Consider the following 14806-nt stretch of genomic DNA (forward strand, 5'->3'; position numbering starts at 1 on the left):
CTTGGCTGTAGTCTTTGTGGAAGCAGATTGCCAGGCCTTTCTTCCATGGCACTGCTGGGTGGGTTCGAACTGCCAACCTTTAGGTTAGCAGACAAGTGCAAACCATTGGTGCCACCCAAGGACCTGTAATAACAATGTTGTTGTTAGGTGCCATTGAGTAGACTCCAACTTATAGTAACCTGATGTACAACAGAAAGAAACACTGCCTGGTCCTGCGCCACGCCCACAATCATTGTTATGCTTAAGCCCGTCGTTGCAGGCACTGTGTCATCCCATCTCATTGAGGGTCTTCCTCTTTTTCACTGACCCTCTACCAAGCGTGATGTTCTTCTCCAAGGACTGATTCCTCCTGATAACATGTCCAAAGTATGTGAGACGCAGCTTCGCCATCCTTGCTTCTAAGTGTCTAGTTACACTTCTTCCAAGACAGATTTGTTCGTTCTTTTGGCAGTCCACGGTATATTCAATATTCTTCTCCAACACCACAATTCAAAGGTGTCAATTCTTCTTTGGTCTTCTCTATTCATCACCTAGCTTTCATGTGCATAGGAGATGACTGAAAACACCATGGCTTGGGTCCGGCGCACTTTATTCTTCAAGGGGACATCCTTGCTTTTCAACATTTTAAAGAGGTCTTTTGCAGCAGATTTGCCCAATGCAATGCATCCTTTGATTTCTTGACTGCTGCTTCCATGTGAGGTAATTGTGGATCCAAGTAAAATGAAATCCTTGTTTTATTTATGTTGAGGTATAACCCATACTGAAGGCTGTGGTCTTTGATGTTCATCAGTAAGTACTTCAAGTCCTCTTCACTTTCAGCAAGCAAGGTTGTGTCATCTACATATAACACAGGTTTTTAATGAGTCTTCCTCCAATCCTGATGTCCCGTTCTTCTCCCTATAGTCCAGCTTCTCTGATTATTCGCTCAGCATACAGACTGAATAGGTATGGTGGAAGGATACAACCCTGACGCACACCTTTCCTGATTTTAAACCACGCAGCATCCCGTTGTTCTGTTCGAATGACCACCTCTTGATCTATGTGCTCATGATCCTCATGAGCACGATTAAGCGTTCTGGAATTCCCATTCTTCACAATGTTATCCATAATTTGTTATGACCCACACAGTCGAATTTTTCCCCATAGAATCCTTCGGTATTGCAACTTGAGGTTTGAATTTTTTCTTCAGTTCTTTCAGCTTGAGAAATGTAGAGCATGTTCTTCCGTTTTGGTTTTCCATCTGGAGCAGCCCTTTGAAATCTTCTGTTCAGTTCTTTTACTTAATCATTTCTTCCTCTTGCATTAGCTACTTGACATTCAAGAGCAAGTTTCAGAGTCTCTTCTGACATCCATTTTGGTCTTTTCTTTCCTGTCTTTTTAATGACCTCTTGCTTTCTTCATGTATGATGTCCTTGATGTCATTCTACAAGTTTTCTGGTCTTCAGTCATTAGTGTTCAACAAGTCAAATCTATTCTTGAAATGGTCTCTAAATTCAGGTGGAATATACTTGAGGTTGTACTTTGGTTCTCGTTGACTTGTTCTAATTTTCTTCAGTTTCAACTTGAACTTGCGTATAAGCAAGTGATGGTCTGTTTCGCAGTTGGCTCCTGGCCTTGTTCTGACTGATAAGATTGAGCTTTTCCATCGTCTCTTCCCACAGATGTAGTCCATTTGATTCTTGTGTATTCCATCTGGCGAGGTCCACGTGTATAGTCGCTGTTTATGTTGGTGAAAAAGGTATTCGCAATGAAGAAGTCATTGTTCTCGCAAAATTCTATCATGTGATCTCTGGCATTGTTTCTATCACCAAGGCCTTATTTTCCAACTACCAATCCTTCTTTTTTGTTTCCGGCTTTTGCATTCCAACCTCCAGTAATTATCAAAGCATCCTGACTGCATGTTCAATCAATTTCAGACTGCAGAAGTTGGTAAAAATCTTCAATTTCTTCATCTTTGGCCTTAGTGGTTGGTGTGTAAATTTGAATAACTGTCATATTAACTGGTCTTCCTTATGGATGTTACCTTATCACTGACAATACTGTACTTCAGGATAGATCCTGAAACGTTCTTTTTTGAAGATGAACGCAACTCCATTCCTCTTCAAGTTGTCGTTACCAGCATAGTAGACCAGATGATTGTCCAATTCAAAATGTCCAATATCAGTCCATTTCAGCTCACTGATGCCTAGGATATCAATGTTTATGCTTTCCATTTTATTTTCGATCTCCAATTTTCCTAGATTCATACTTTTTACATCCCATGTTCCGATTATTAATAGATGTTTGTAGCTATATCTTCTCATTTTGAGTCTTGCCACAACAGCAGATGAAGGTCCCTAAAGCTCAACTCAGTTCATGTCACTATGGTCAACTCTACTTTGAGGAGGGAGCTCTTCCCCAGCTGTCTTTTGAATGCCTTCCAATCTGAGGGGCTCATCTTCCGACACTATATCAAACAATGTTCCGCTGCTATTTTCACTGGCTAATTCTCTTCAGAAGTAGACTTCTGGGTCTTTCTTCCTAGTCTGTCTTAGTCTGGAAGCTCAGCTGAAACCTGTCCGCCATGGGTGACCCTTCTTATATTTGAATATTGGTGGCACAGCTTCCAGCATCACAGCAACACAAAAGCCCCCACAGTACGACAAACTGGCACCAGTGCCAGGCACTTACTATTCTTAGAACTTTAAATATATCTATACATTAAGCCTTCATAGCTACACTATAAAGAGCCCTGGTGGCACAGTGGTTAAGGACTCGGCTGCTAACCAAAAGGTCAGCAGTTCAAACCCACCAGCTGATCCTCAGAAGAAAGATGTGGCAATCTGCTTCTGTAAAGATGACAGCCTTGAAAACCCTATGGGGCAGTTCTACTTTGTCCTATAGCATCACTATGAGTCAGAAACAACTTGACAGTGACAGGTTAGCAGCACTATGGCAATAAAATTTTATTTCCATTTTACAGGTGAGCAAACTGAGGTACCTGGTGCTTAAGTAACTTAGCCAAAGTCCCACAGTTAAAAAACCCAGGCAGCCTGACCCTGGCATCTGTGCTTTTAACCACTGTGCAACCCTGCCAAGCACCTACCATGTAAAGGCTCTGCATATTCCAAATGCCAGGAGTTTCCTCCCACCAGAAGGTAAGGTAGGGGCCTATGATACGCTCAGGGGGGCTGCCCAAGACAGAGCCAGGGTGCAGAAAGTCCCCCTAAGCCCGGGAGCTGGGCCATGCTCCCACCAGGGCCACGTGCTGGGGGAAGGAGAGCATGAGCTGGGGGATAGGCCGCAATCTGTCTCTGAGCAGCCGGCTGCCCAAGGTCCAGCCGGCCAAGCAGTGGGGAGCAGGTTAAGGCAGGCTCGGAGCTAGCAGCCTTGGCCTGCCCCACTGTGAGCAGCAGCTCTGAGAGACTCTCCCACCGGAGCGGCTTATAGGTGCTGCAGCATCTCTCCTGGCAGAAGGGCTGGCTGGGCTAAGGCCAGGCCTGTGGGCTCTCCACCTCCCTTGCCCCTCTGTCCCACTCTCAGTCACACATCCCAATCTTCCCCAAGACCACGGCGGGGCAAAGCGAAGGGCTTGGGAGGTTGCTCTAGTTAACTGGTCTCCAGGAGCCACCAGCCCTGCTGACCACCTGGGGGCTGTAGGACCAGGTTGAGTCTTGGGTGGCAGCACTGACCATCAGGTGTGTCCCTGTGGCCCCTTCAGGGACAGGTGACAAAGCTGGCTCATTGTTAAGAGAGGAGTGAGCTCAGTGGATCCACCCCAGGTTCTCACTTACCACGTTCACCAGGAGCTGGAGCTCCCCACGGCAGGAAGTTCTCCCTTGTACCTCACATGAGCCCTTTCTGCTACAGTACAGCCCCTTACCCTGTCCTAGAAACGCTTCTGCTTCCAAACACTCCCTTTGTTAAACTGCTAAGATGCTATTCCATGAGCAACCAGCAATCACGAAAGCCATTAAAGCAGCTGGCAGCTGCCGCGGGTTCAAGAATTTCATCTCAGTTGAGGAGAGACTGTGGGTTTTGGCACTCCCACCCCCAACCCCTCCCCAACTTCAGGGCCCAGGGAGCAAGGGAGCAGGACCCAGAAAAGAAAAACCAAAAGATAACGAAACAAAGGCAGAGAAAAAAATCATTCGCAGCCTCTCCTTACCTGTCAAGGACTTTTTCCACATCTTTCTTGGCTCAGGGGCCCAGATAAGAACACAGGCCTTTCTCGCAGCTTCTGCACGGCTCTGCCTGAGCCCCACTCAATAGGCCATCTGCTCTGAGGCCTTTCTGCAAAGGCTCAAAAGTCCCATTTCTCCACGGAGCTGGAAGCAGGGGAGGCAGCAGCTCCAAACAATAAGGGAAATCTACTAGGGATGGGGGCTGCAGGGCAGAGAGTGCGGGCGAATGGGGCGGGGTGCACGCTGAGATACAAAGGGTTACTTAACGCATAAATTCAAAGGCCGCCTTAGAAGTCTAGGGCTCACATCAGGCCACACTCTGCTACTTCCTCTCCAGAACCATTTCCTTCCCACATAAATCCCGAGTCAGACTTGTTTTCCATCGTCCTCTGCCACTGGGCAAATATTGACTTTCTTTCACTCAGCGCTGCCAGTGGGACTGAGACCCATGGGGCTGGCTATTGTCTCCTTCTCTCAGAGGGCAAGGCAGGCTGTCCGCCTAACAGCTCAGAGCAGGGCCAGAGAAAGGAAAGCATGAAGAATCTGGACAGTGATATTTTTCTGTCGCCTGCCCCTCCCTCCCTTTCCCAAGCCCATTCAGGTCTGTTCTCTCACATCCTGGCTGTCCTGCTGCCATGTGGTACGACTGGCCCCTGAGAAGCAGCGTGAAGTGGCCGAGAAAGCTGGAACTGCTCTGGCTCAGCTCTGATACTCGGTAACCTTATGCTAGGACCTTAGTGTTCTCATCCACAGAATGGGGACGGTGGGCCCAATAATGTCAGTATCTAGGTCAGGAAGTCCCTTCCCCTCAGTGACCCATGTCTTTTCTGTTGCAATCAAGACATTTTACCTTGTGCTCTGGTTTTAGGAAAGATGAAAAATAACTGCTTGGTGCTTAAGGAGAAGGATGGAAAGAGCACTGGCCTGAAAGTTCACAGCTGCCTGTACAACCCCATCTCTGCTGTGGACATGCTGCTCAGGGCCAGGCATGGCACTCCCCGCCACTGAGCCTCAGCATCCTCATAATTAACATCAGAGGACTGGAGGAGATGGTTCCTGAGACCTCTTACTGGTTCCACCACCTAGCACGCCCTGGGGGCAGCACTGGCCAGCTCCTCCAGCCAGTTCTCCAAGACCTCATTTTACAGCCCTTTCCTCATGACTGACCTTGAATGGAAGGATGTCATGCCTCCAGCTTGTATTCCTTCCTCACCAGGCACCTCCTGTTAGCCACCAAGGTTCTCTCTGGCAGGCTCACAGTCAGCCTGCAGTCCCCTGTGGCCCGCAAGCTCCCCGCTCTGCAGGCCCTGTCACAAGGAGCAGTGCATGCAAACTCCCCACAACGACACGTCTGCAGCCAGTGCACAGCAGGAGGAGGACACAGGAAATGAGGGCATTTCCAGAAGCCTGTGTGTGGTGACAAGTGCTCTGCTCCTGCCCTTCCTCTCACCTGAGGCCCCCGTGCTGACACGGAGCTTCAAAAAGCCCACTCCTGGCACCACACCCAATATCACACTGGGAATTCCCCACATTCCAGGAATGTTATATAAAGTATTTCCATGTATCCTCCTAAGAGCCCTAAGAGGTAGGTCATATTAGCCCATTTCACAGATGAAGTAACTGAGGCTCAGAGAGGTAAAGTAATTTTCCCAAACTCACACAGCTAGTAAGGAGGGAACCTGAATCTGTTCATCTACAAAGCCCTTGCTCTTAACCGTCAGCCCCAAGAGGGCAGTGTCATAGACCTCTTCCCAGACAGAGTAATAGGATGGGAACCAATGCCTCCACGACTCCAGTGAACCTCCCACCCCCCACCTCCCTGCCTCAGCAAGAGCAGAGCCACCAGAGCCATAGACCAACAGGGTAGAAGGACCTTGGATTCATCCAATCCAACTTTTCACTCCTAAGGAAGCTGAGGCCCAGAGGATGGTGTAGCTTGCCTAAGGTCACACAGGGAATCTGGGGTAAACCCCAGTCCAGGCCCTGCCATCCTTCTACCCACCTCATGGTGTGCCCCATCTGACATGGTGCTGGCATCTAGGATCCTGGGAGCTCCCCCAGCAGTCCCTTCACCACTCTCTCCATCCACCCTGGGGCTGGGTGCAGACGTGCCTCTGGCCACCCAGTCCAGGGACACCCAGTCTCACCTCTTTCCGGGACTCAGCTGGCTCATTCCTGGAAGTCTATACAGTGGGACTTGAGGGTTGGAGGGTTCAGGGAGTGGAGGAAAAGGCTCATTTTGTCACAACCACAGGAGGGATTGGAAGCGAGGCAGAGAGTGGCGAAGGGAGATCCAGAGGAAGATAGGGTGTGAGACTACAGGAAGTCAGGCAGTCTCTTTTCCGTGAAGCTTCTCCTACAGAGTAACTCTAGGAGCGAGCGAGAGACAGAGAGAGGAGGCGCTGCTATTCCCCGTCTGTAGGAAGCTTCGGAAGCAGCAGAGGGGCCGTGCCAGCTGCCCTGCTTGCTACAGGGCTTTTATTGTTATTATTAACCATCACCACCACTTACTGAGCACTGGGGTGCGGGGGGGTGGGGGTGCTCAGGCACTGGCCTAAGCATTACACATGTGTTTCTTATTTAACCCTCACAACGCTAAACCTATAACCCTGTTATCATTCCCTTTTGACAACTTGCTCAAGGTCACACAGTCAATAACCAGTAGAGCCAGAGTGTGCAGGGCCTCGGAAATGGCCCCATGCATACTGAGCATTTGTCTCCAGTTGTTTCCAGTCTGGAGGTGGGGAAGGGGTTGCATTCAGAACTCCCCTGGAGCCTACTAGAGACCACCTGGACCCATAACCCAGTCAAGCCTACTTCCTGCAACTCAGACGCCAGCCCAGAACTTGAGTCACAGAATTGCAAGGTTGGAAGGGTCCTGGGAGGCTATCTAGTTCAACCCTCTCAATCCACAAATGAGGAAAACAAGAAAAGAAAGGGGCTTGCCCAAGGTCACCCAAGGTCACCCAAATTAAAGACAGAGGCTGGAATTAAACTCAGGTCTACTGTCTTAAACCCGGATTCTTTCCACAACACCCTGAGGCCCGATGAGAAGCTATTGTTTCATGTCTCCTGAAGACTGAACCATAGTTCAGGCAAGAAGGAGTCAGATTAGAGCTAAGAAAGAACTTTCTGATGGCGGGTGCGCAGATGCACAATGGGATACTATGGGCTACTGTAGCCGAGATCTTTGGAAACAGAGGGGATTCCTTCAGACCATCCTTGGCTGGGTTGGATGCAGTGCTGCCTGGAGACAGAGGGCAGACAGCATGACCTTGGGAGGCCCTTGAAATTCCCCTTAAACCCCTAGGCAAGCTCCCCATCTCCCATCTGTCACAGAGAACCTTTCCCCAGGGAAGACTGCCTCCTGCAAAGACAATGTGCACTTGGTGCTGGAAGACAAGCCGTTCTCCCCAAGGGCTGGAGCTTCTGAGGGCGGGAGGGCTGGTGGATGAAAAGGCTGAGGGTCTCACAGTGCTGCCTTTTTGGGTGGAGCCACAGTGGAAGGGACGCTGCCAGTGAGACTGCACCCCACCCCATCTTTCACTTGGCCTTACCTCCCGCGCTGGGGCCAGCAGGTGTTGTGCCACCCCCTCCCCCGGAAGTGAGCGCTAAACTCGCTGCAGACAGGCCAGTCTTCCCAGGCGCCGAGGCCTGGAGCAGGCGCGCCAGCCGGCGGGTTTGTTCGCTGGAGCACCCTCCCCCTACCAAGTCCTCATTGTCGTCCAGGGCGCCACGCACCTCCGTAGTCCTGAGATTTCAGAGAGGTGCAGCTGCTTGTCCAAGGTCACACAGCACAACGAGTAGGGAGCACAGGCTCCAACTGCCCAGGTGCCCCTTCCTCACCCCCACTCTATGCCCCGTCTTTAACCCCGCTTGCCAGGATTCGTGGGACCCTGCTTCCTCCAGTGTTTTGAGCGCTTGTAGGAGTAGGAAAAAGTTCCGGGAAGAGGAAGGGGCGCAAAACTCGGCCGTTCATCCCAGCCCTCGACGGCTGCGGGACTCTGGGCACGAAAGGCGAGAGGGCCCCGCACGCCACCGGAGCCCCCGGCTCTGCGCCCCACTCTGCGCCAGGGGGCTCCCGAGCTCCGCGGGCGGAGCCCTTAGCTCCTCCTCACTGCGGTGGGGGCGGCTGGGGTCCCACACGCCCCGCACCCACTTCCTCTCCTCTTCCGGCATACCGTCTTTTACCTCCCTCCTCTGCGCACCTCCCGGCGACTTCTCAGGGGCTGGCGCCTCGGCTTCCCCGCGACGCCCCCGCCCCGTCCCGACGCGGATACACGCCAGCCTCCCTCGCCTCCCCCCCCCCCCCACCCCGCCCTGCTCCGGTCCCGGGTTCCTCGCAAGGAGAAAGGGCGAGGGTGAAGGGTTCCCAGAATAATCCAGGGCACCTCCCCCGGGACTAACCGGGTAATTCTGACGCCAGTGGATTTCCGGAGCGCAATCCCCAACCACGGACTATGCCTCACTTCGTTTATCTTGCTATGAGCACCAAGCCCAGAAAGTCGGAGTGTCCCAGTTTGGTGACCCCGCGTTTCCCGAGCCCCAGGCCCGAGGGGCGGCCTTTGGTGGTCCGGCAGCTACGCTCGGGACTACCGGCTGCCCTGGCAGGATGCCCTGCCCGGGTGCCCTGCCCCGGGAGCCCTCTTACCCGGGGACGTTCCGGGCGCCGTGCGGCTTGAGCTCGCGGAAAGGGCGGGGGCCGCCGGGGTCCCGAGTCGAGGTCCCCGCTCCCCACTTGGCGGCCGGCCGGTGCTGCAGCTCTCCTCCCGCCCACCGGCTCCCTGGCTTGCGCTCGCGCGCTCTCCCTCTGCAGTAGTAACAACCTGATCCCGCTTCCCCCGCCCGCCCGCCCGCCGATTGAGATGCTCCTCACATCCGCCTGCACACAGCGCGTGCCGGCCCCTCCGAAGGCGATCCCCGCAGACCGCAACGTAGGGCCCCCGCCTCAGGCATCCCCGCCGCCGGGAGGCCGCCTCCGCGCGCCCCGAGCCCCCTGGCTCCGGTTGGGACAGCTAGCGGGTGGGGACCAAGGGGCGGCAGGGGATGGGGCGGTATGTGCGAGGGGCCGTGGCGCGGCGGTTAAACCTGGCGCGGCCCTGGAGAAGTTTGGGGTGGGCAGGGCCAGCTTCGCGACCCCGGAGCCCCGCCCGGCTCCCCCTGGCTCTGCGGAGGAGTCCCCGCCCGCTCCGCGCCCTCCTGCGACACTCCCACCCCACCCCTGCCACCCACGAGTTTTACGAGCTTCTCCAGCTCGGGGATTGACATGGGGAGGGGGAGACAGGGAAGGTAATCTCCCCGCTGTCGGAAACCAGCAAGAGGGTGGGAGGGGGCCGATTTGCTTCAGGGGACACGGATAAAGGTTTTCCGGAGTCGAGCAAGAAGGAGAAGAGATGGAGACAAAAGGCAGATACTGGAGGGGAAGAGGGTGGGGCTGTTAGTCCCAGAGAGCCACAAGGCCCGCTGCCCCCAGCTTGGGTGGGGAAGCAGGCGGGTGGGGGGGGGGAGCTGGTGCCCAGGACAGGCCACCTGCCAGTAGGGAGGAGAGAAGGTGGGTGGAGAGTGACAGGGGATAAAGGAGGAACAGGTCACTGGCCCAGAGCCTTGAGCCTGGCTCCTAGATAGGGGCCCCCAAAAGGACTCTACCTTGGGGAGCCCAGCACAACCCCACCCACCACAACTCTGCTTTCTCCCTCTTGGGGAAGTCAAGGCCTCCAATCACCCTGACCACAGGGAAGGCCAAGCATCTCCCAAGGCCAGGAGGGGGCAGGGAGGACTGTGCTAGCCTCCTATCCCACCCCCCCACCCCGCACCTCAGTGTTCCCTCTTGTGGCTCATCCTCCATCCCCAGGACCCACTGGCTAAGAGTTCAGACCCCAGTTCCCTCAGGTGGAATTCTGGGGGTGTCAGGCCATTGCTCACCCCTGACCTTCCCAGCTCTGCCTTATCCCCGCCCGCATCCCCTCAGCTTTCCCTTCACCTTCAGCAGCAACACCTTCCAGTTTGCTTCCTGTTCTGCAGACTAAGAATCATGATCAAGTTTGGGGTCCACCCAGGAGGTGACACCCCCCAAAAAATCCTGTATGTATGTTGAGAGGGGCTCATTCAGGGCTTTTCAGGGCTTCTTATCTGGAGTGTAAGGAACCCCCGAAATCCCCAGTACCTACAGCCAGCCCCTCCCCCTGTCCTACCCCTCCCAGCCCCACCCTGTCAGCATCACCCCAGAAGTCTGGCCACTGCAATGCTGCAGCACCCGCTGCTCCTGGCTGGGTTGGAGCCTCTCTCAGAATGGCAGAAGCTCAATAGCTAGTCGTGGATCACGGTCTGCAGAAAAAGCTGATTCGGGGCTTTCAGGCCTGCAGGTCTTGTGAGAGCAAGTACACCTGCACACCTAGTGGGCACACGTCTGTGAGGGGAAGGGTGTGGGAGTGGTGTGTTTATGTAGGGGATGAGGGAGAGGATTGATGCCGGAGGCTAGGCAGCTCTGCTGGCCCTCTCACCTCCCTCAGATAGAAAAGAGGACCCGAGGGTGAAGGGCTCAAGTCAGATGCTCAGCTGGAGGGCACCCATCCGGGATTCCACCCCACCAGTACACACACACACACACACACACACACACATACAAACAGGCGGGAGCTGTCACCCGAGATAGGTGGGCAGGCCCAGGAACTGCGGCTGGCTGCCCATCTTCTGATTCTCCCTGGGGGAAGAAATGTCTCTATCCTGAAATCGCCCAAAAGCTTTTTGTGTGAGATGGAGAGGAAAAAGGGCTGAAAGTGCAGCAGGCTGGATTCAGGCTAGACTTTGGGATTTGCTGATACTAAGGGTTCTGGGACATCATCCTGCCTAACAGAGAAAGTTTATGCCTCAGTAATTGGAATGTGTTCTGCCTGGAGGCAGGAGGATAGGTGAAATGACTCGTACAATTCCTTCTGGTAAAATGGATGAAAAGATGGCTGAGCCTCACCCAAAGCTACTTCCAGTAAAATGGGTCCAATTACATAAAATAAAGCATTTATGTAAGACTATGTCTGCTCCTTCTGAAAATGCCTGTGTTTAATGATATGCTTCCTCCAGTGTTCCGTCTTCCCTCCTGGGGAAAGTGGAATTTTGATGGGGTGTGGGAGATCAGGGGACATTCGTACAGGCAGGACGCTGGTCAAGATGAGTGAGGGGATGGGAGCATCGTGGCCCCTTGAAAAGAGGCAGCTGTGGATCCATTAGAGCCCCCTCAGGCCCGCAATTGTTGCCGTTAGATTTCGTTGAGTTGGCTCCGACTCATAGCAACACTATGTACAACAGTATGAAACAGTGCCCGGTCCTGTGCCATCCTCACAATCATTGCTAGGTTTGAGCTCACTGTTGCAGCCACTGTGTCCAGCACTTGTGTGCCAGTTTGTCTATTGTGGTGGCTTGTATGTTGCTCTGATGCTGGAAGATATGCCACTGGTATTTCAAATACCAGCAGGGTCAGGTTTCAGCAGAGTTCCCAGACTAGCAAGAAGGACCTAGTGATCTACTTCTAAAAAAGACTGGCCAATGAAAACCCCCCAACAGGGGTGGTAACAACAGCCAAGGGACAAAAGGTTCTTAGCCTTAATTTCACTTGACCTTTATAAACAATTCCAGGAGGCAGCAGGGCAAGGCAGGGACTACTCTTCACTCCACTGAAGTTCAGAGAGGAGTGACTCACCTGAGTTTCCACGGTAGATTTAGCAGAGTTGGGGTGTGGAGCTGGTTCTTGTGACTCCAGATGCTGTAGCCTCCCCTGGTCTACATGGGATGGGTGTGTGTCTATGTCTTCCCCTTTCTCCCAGGTTCTCCTTATGCCCCCGTTACCCCTCCTACCCTGCTTCCCTGCACCAGCATCTCTAGATGGCCCCCACCCACCCCTCCAGCTCCATCTGGTCCTGCCCACACCCTCACCCGCTGGGCTCCAACCAAATTGGCTGCCTTCAGGTCCTGAAAGAGTCGTGCTCTTTCCTGCCACAGAGCCTTTGCACATGCTGTCCTTCCAGTGGAGGACGCTGTCCTCTCCACCCCACTTCTCCATGCCAACTCCTCTTCATCCAGCCAATCTCAGTTCCCTGACCCCTCTCCCTTTTGTTCCCTGTGCTTCTCCTCTGCAGCATTTGTCACCTTTGCCATTTCTTGTTTATTATCTCTTCCCACCCACCCCACCCCACCCCCACTAGACTGTAAGCTCCATGAGGTAAGGACCCTGCCATCCAGCCTGCTGGCACGGAGTCGGTGTTCAATGAATGGCTTAGTGCTTATGAGGGTCAGAGTCCTCCAATCCTGGCTCTGTCACTTGTATGCTCTTTGATCTTGGACAAATTACATAGCCTTCTTAAGTCTTGGCTTTATCACCTGCAAAATGGGGATTTTAATGATAATATAGGGTTGCTGTAATATTTAAGGGATGATGTATGTAAAGAGACTAACGCGGTGCCGTTCCTGGCACATTGATGGTACGTCCTGCTGATAAAGAAATAAGGACTGAAGGAATAATGGAATGAACATACTCCTCTACTTGGCCTTTTCCCCCAGATATGACATATCTCTTCTCCCTGCCCCCAACTCTCTCCAGCCTCACTCAGTTGTTCCTGAAATCCTAACTTCTCCCCTAGGCTTCCTGGAGAAAGTAGGTGGAGACAGTTGGGGGCCTTCCCTGCCCACCCAACCTTGGCTCCTCAGGTGTCAGCATAACCCCATCCCAGGTGGCTGGGGTGGAGGTGGGGCACTGTAATCTCCTTCATGATCTCCATCTCCAAAAATCCCATTATCCATTGCTGTGGAGTCCATTCGGACTCATAGCGACCCTATAGGACAGAGTAGAACTGCTCTATAGGGTTTCCAAGGAACAGCTGACCTTTTGGTTAGCAGCAGAACTCAACCACTGTGCCACCATCTCCAAAAGTCACCCCCAAATAAACCCTCAGTCCAAGGCAAGTCCCTGGCCCCCTCCTGGTGAGATCCAACTCCTAAGCTCCTCCTACGCAGAAATTGAGGAGCTGCCCCGGAAGCTCTAGGCTCTAATCCAACTCTGCAGCATCCAGTTCCTGCCGCCTTTATCTTTCCAGGTCCCAGAGTAAGGGAGTATGAGACCTCATGTATGCAGGCGTCATGTTCCGAAGAGGTCTTTGCAGTCTCCCTGGACTGAGGACCTGGTGCTGCTCAGCTGTCCTCCTTTCCATCTGTGTCATCTGGGACTTAGTGAAGGCTGCAGCTTGGGAGGCTGACAGCCCCTTTCCCCAGCTCCCCCTCCTCCTCACAGCTGGTACCCTGCAGACTTAGCTAAGATTGCGTGTCGCCTAGCATTGCAGGTGAAGGCAGCCTTGCCAGAGACCTTTCCCCCATCCACCCTAGCTCCAGATGAATGGAGGGGAGAGGGAGACAGGGGGAAGGGAGGGAGAGGGGAGCAGAGCATTGGAAGGCTGATCTAGCTCTTCACCTTGACCAAGTTCTCTCCCCACTTCAGACCTCTCCAGACAAAATAATGACTCTCAGTCCTTCCCTTCCAGAAATGCAGCAATTGGATTTCTGCAAAGAGGTTCTAAATCCTTCAGTCACCACCAGGACCATCACTACTGCTATCGGAGACCCTCCCGCTCCTCCTCTTCCTGCTCCTGGCCCTCCCCCCACCCCCTCAGCTTCCAGGAATGGTAGCCGCAGGCTGCATGCTTGTATGGGGCTGCAGAACTTAGAATCCTGGGATCTTCACAGCAGTTCTGGGCAGGAGCACGGACACTGCAGTGGCTAAAAACATAGGCTCCGAAGTCGGCCTACTGGGTTTGAATCCCAGCTCTGCCACTTAGCAGCTGTATGACCTTGGGCAAGTTAATAACCTCTCTGTGTCTCCTCTGTAACATGGGAACAAAAATAGCATCTACCTCATAGAAGCATGACTATTGACTGAGTTAATGCATGTAAAGCACTTAGAACAATGCTTGAGACATAAGAAATACTCAGTAAGTAAACATTAACTGTTGTTTTTATATGATCTCCATTTTGGAGATGAGGAAACTGATAAAATTAGCTTTATTGAGTGCCTACTATGCGCCAGGCAGTTTATATATGCTGTAGGGCAGTCCAGGATGGGTTGGAGCTGAGACTTAGATGCATACATGAAACTTGGAGAGTCTGCTGACGCTCCTCTTCTGAAGCATTTACTTGCATCCACTGGTTTACATAGGCTGAAGAGTAGCACGCTGAGAAATCTTGAACTATGTCCACAACTGGGCTCTAGACATGTAGAGACATATCTGGCAGTCCTCAAAGAAGGGCTCCTGATAGAGGATTTGTTAAAAAGAGAATATAGCTGGCAAAACAAGTCAGACTCTACAATAGAGCCTGAGGGTTAGAGGGACTCCCCAGGTCCAGTAGAGTAGCTGGCACTTGGCCTTGTCCTACCTTGGTTATCCTGGGAAGAAAAATGCTGAGTGTAACTGAAAGGTGCAGTCCCTGGGTAGCACAAATAATTAAACACTTGACTAAGCCACCCAGAGGCACTCCAGAAGAAAGGCCTGGTGAGCTGCTTCCAAAAGGCCACTGCCTTGAAAACCCTATGTGGCAGTTCTACGTGGGGTTGCCATGAGCCTTAATCTGGGTTTTTTTTTTTTTTTTTGGTAACTGAAAGAGCT

The sequence above is a fragment of the Elephas maximus genome, chromosome 18 (genome assembly GCF_024166365.1).
Source record: "Elephas maximus indicus isolate mEleMax1 chromosome 18, mEleMax1 primary haplotype, whole genome shotgun sequence".
Classification (NCBI taxonomy): Eukaryota; Metazoa; Chordata; class Mammalia; order Proboscidea; family Elephantidae; genus Elephas; species Elephas maximus.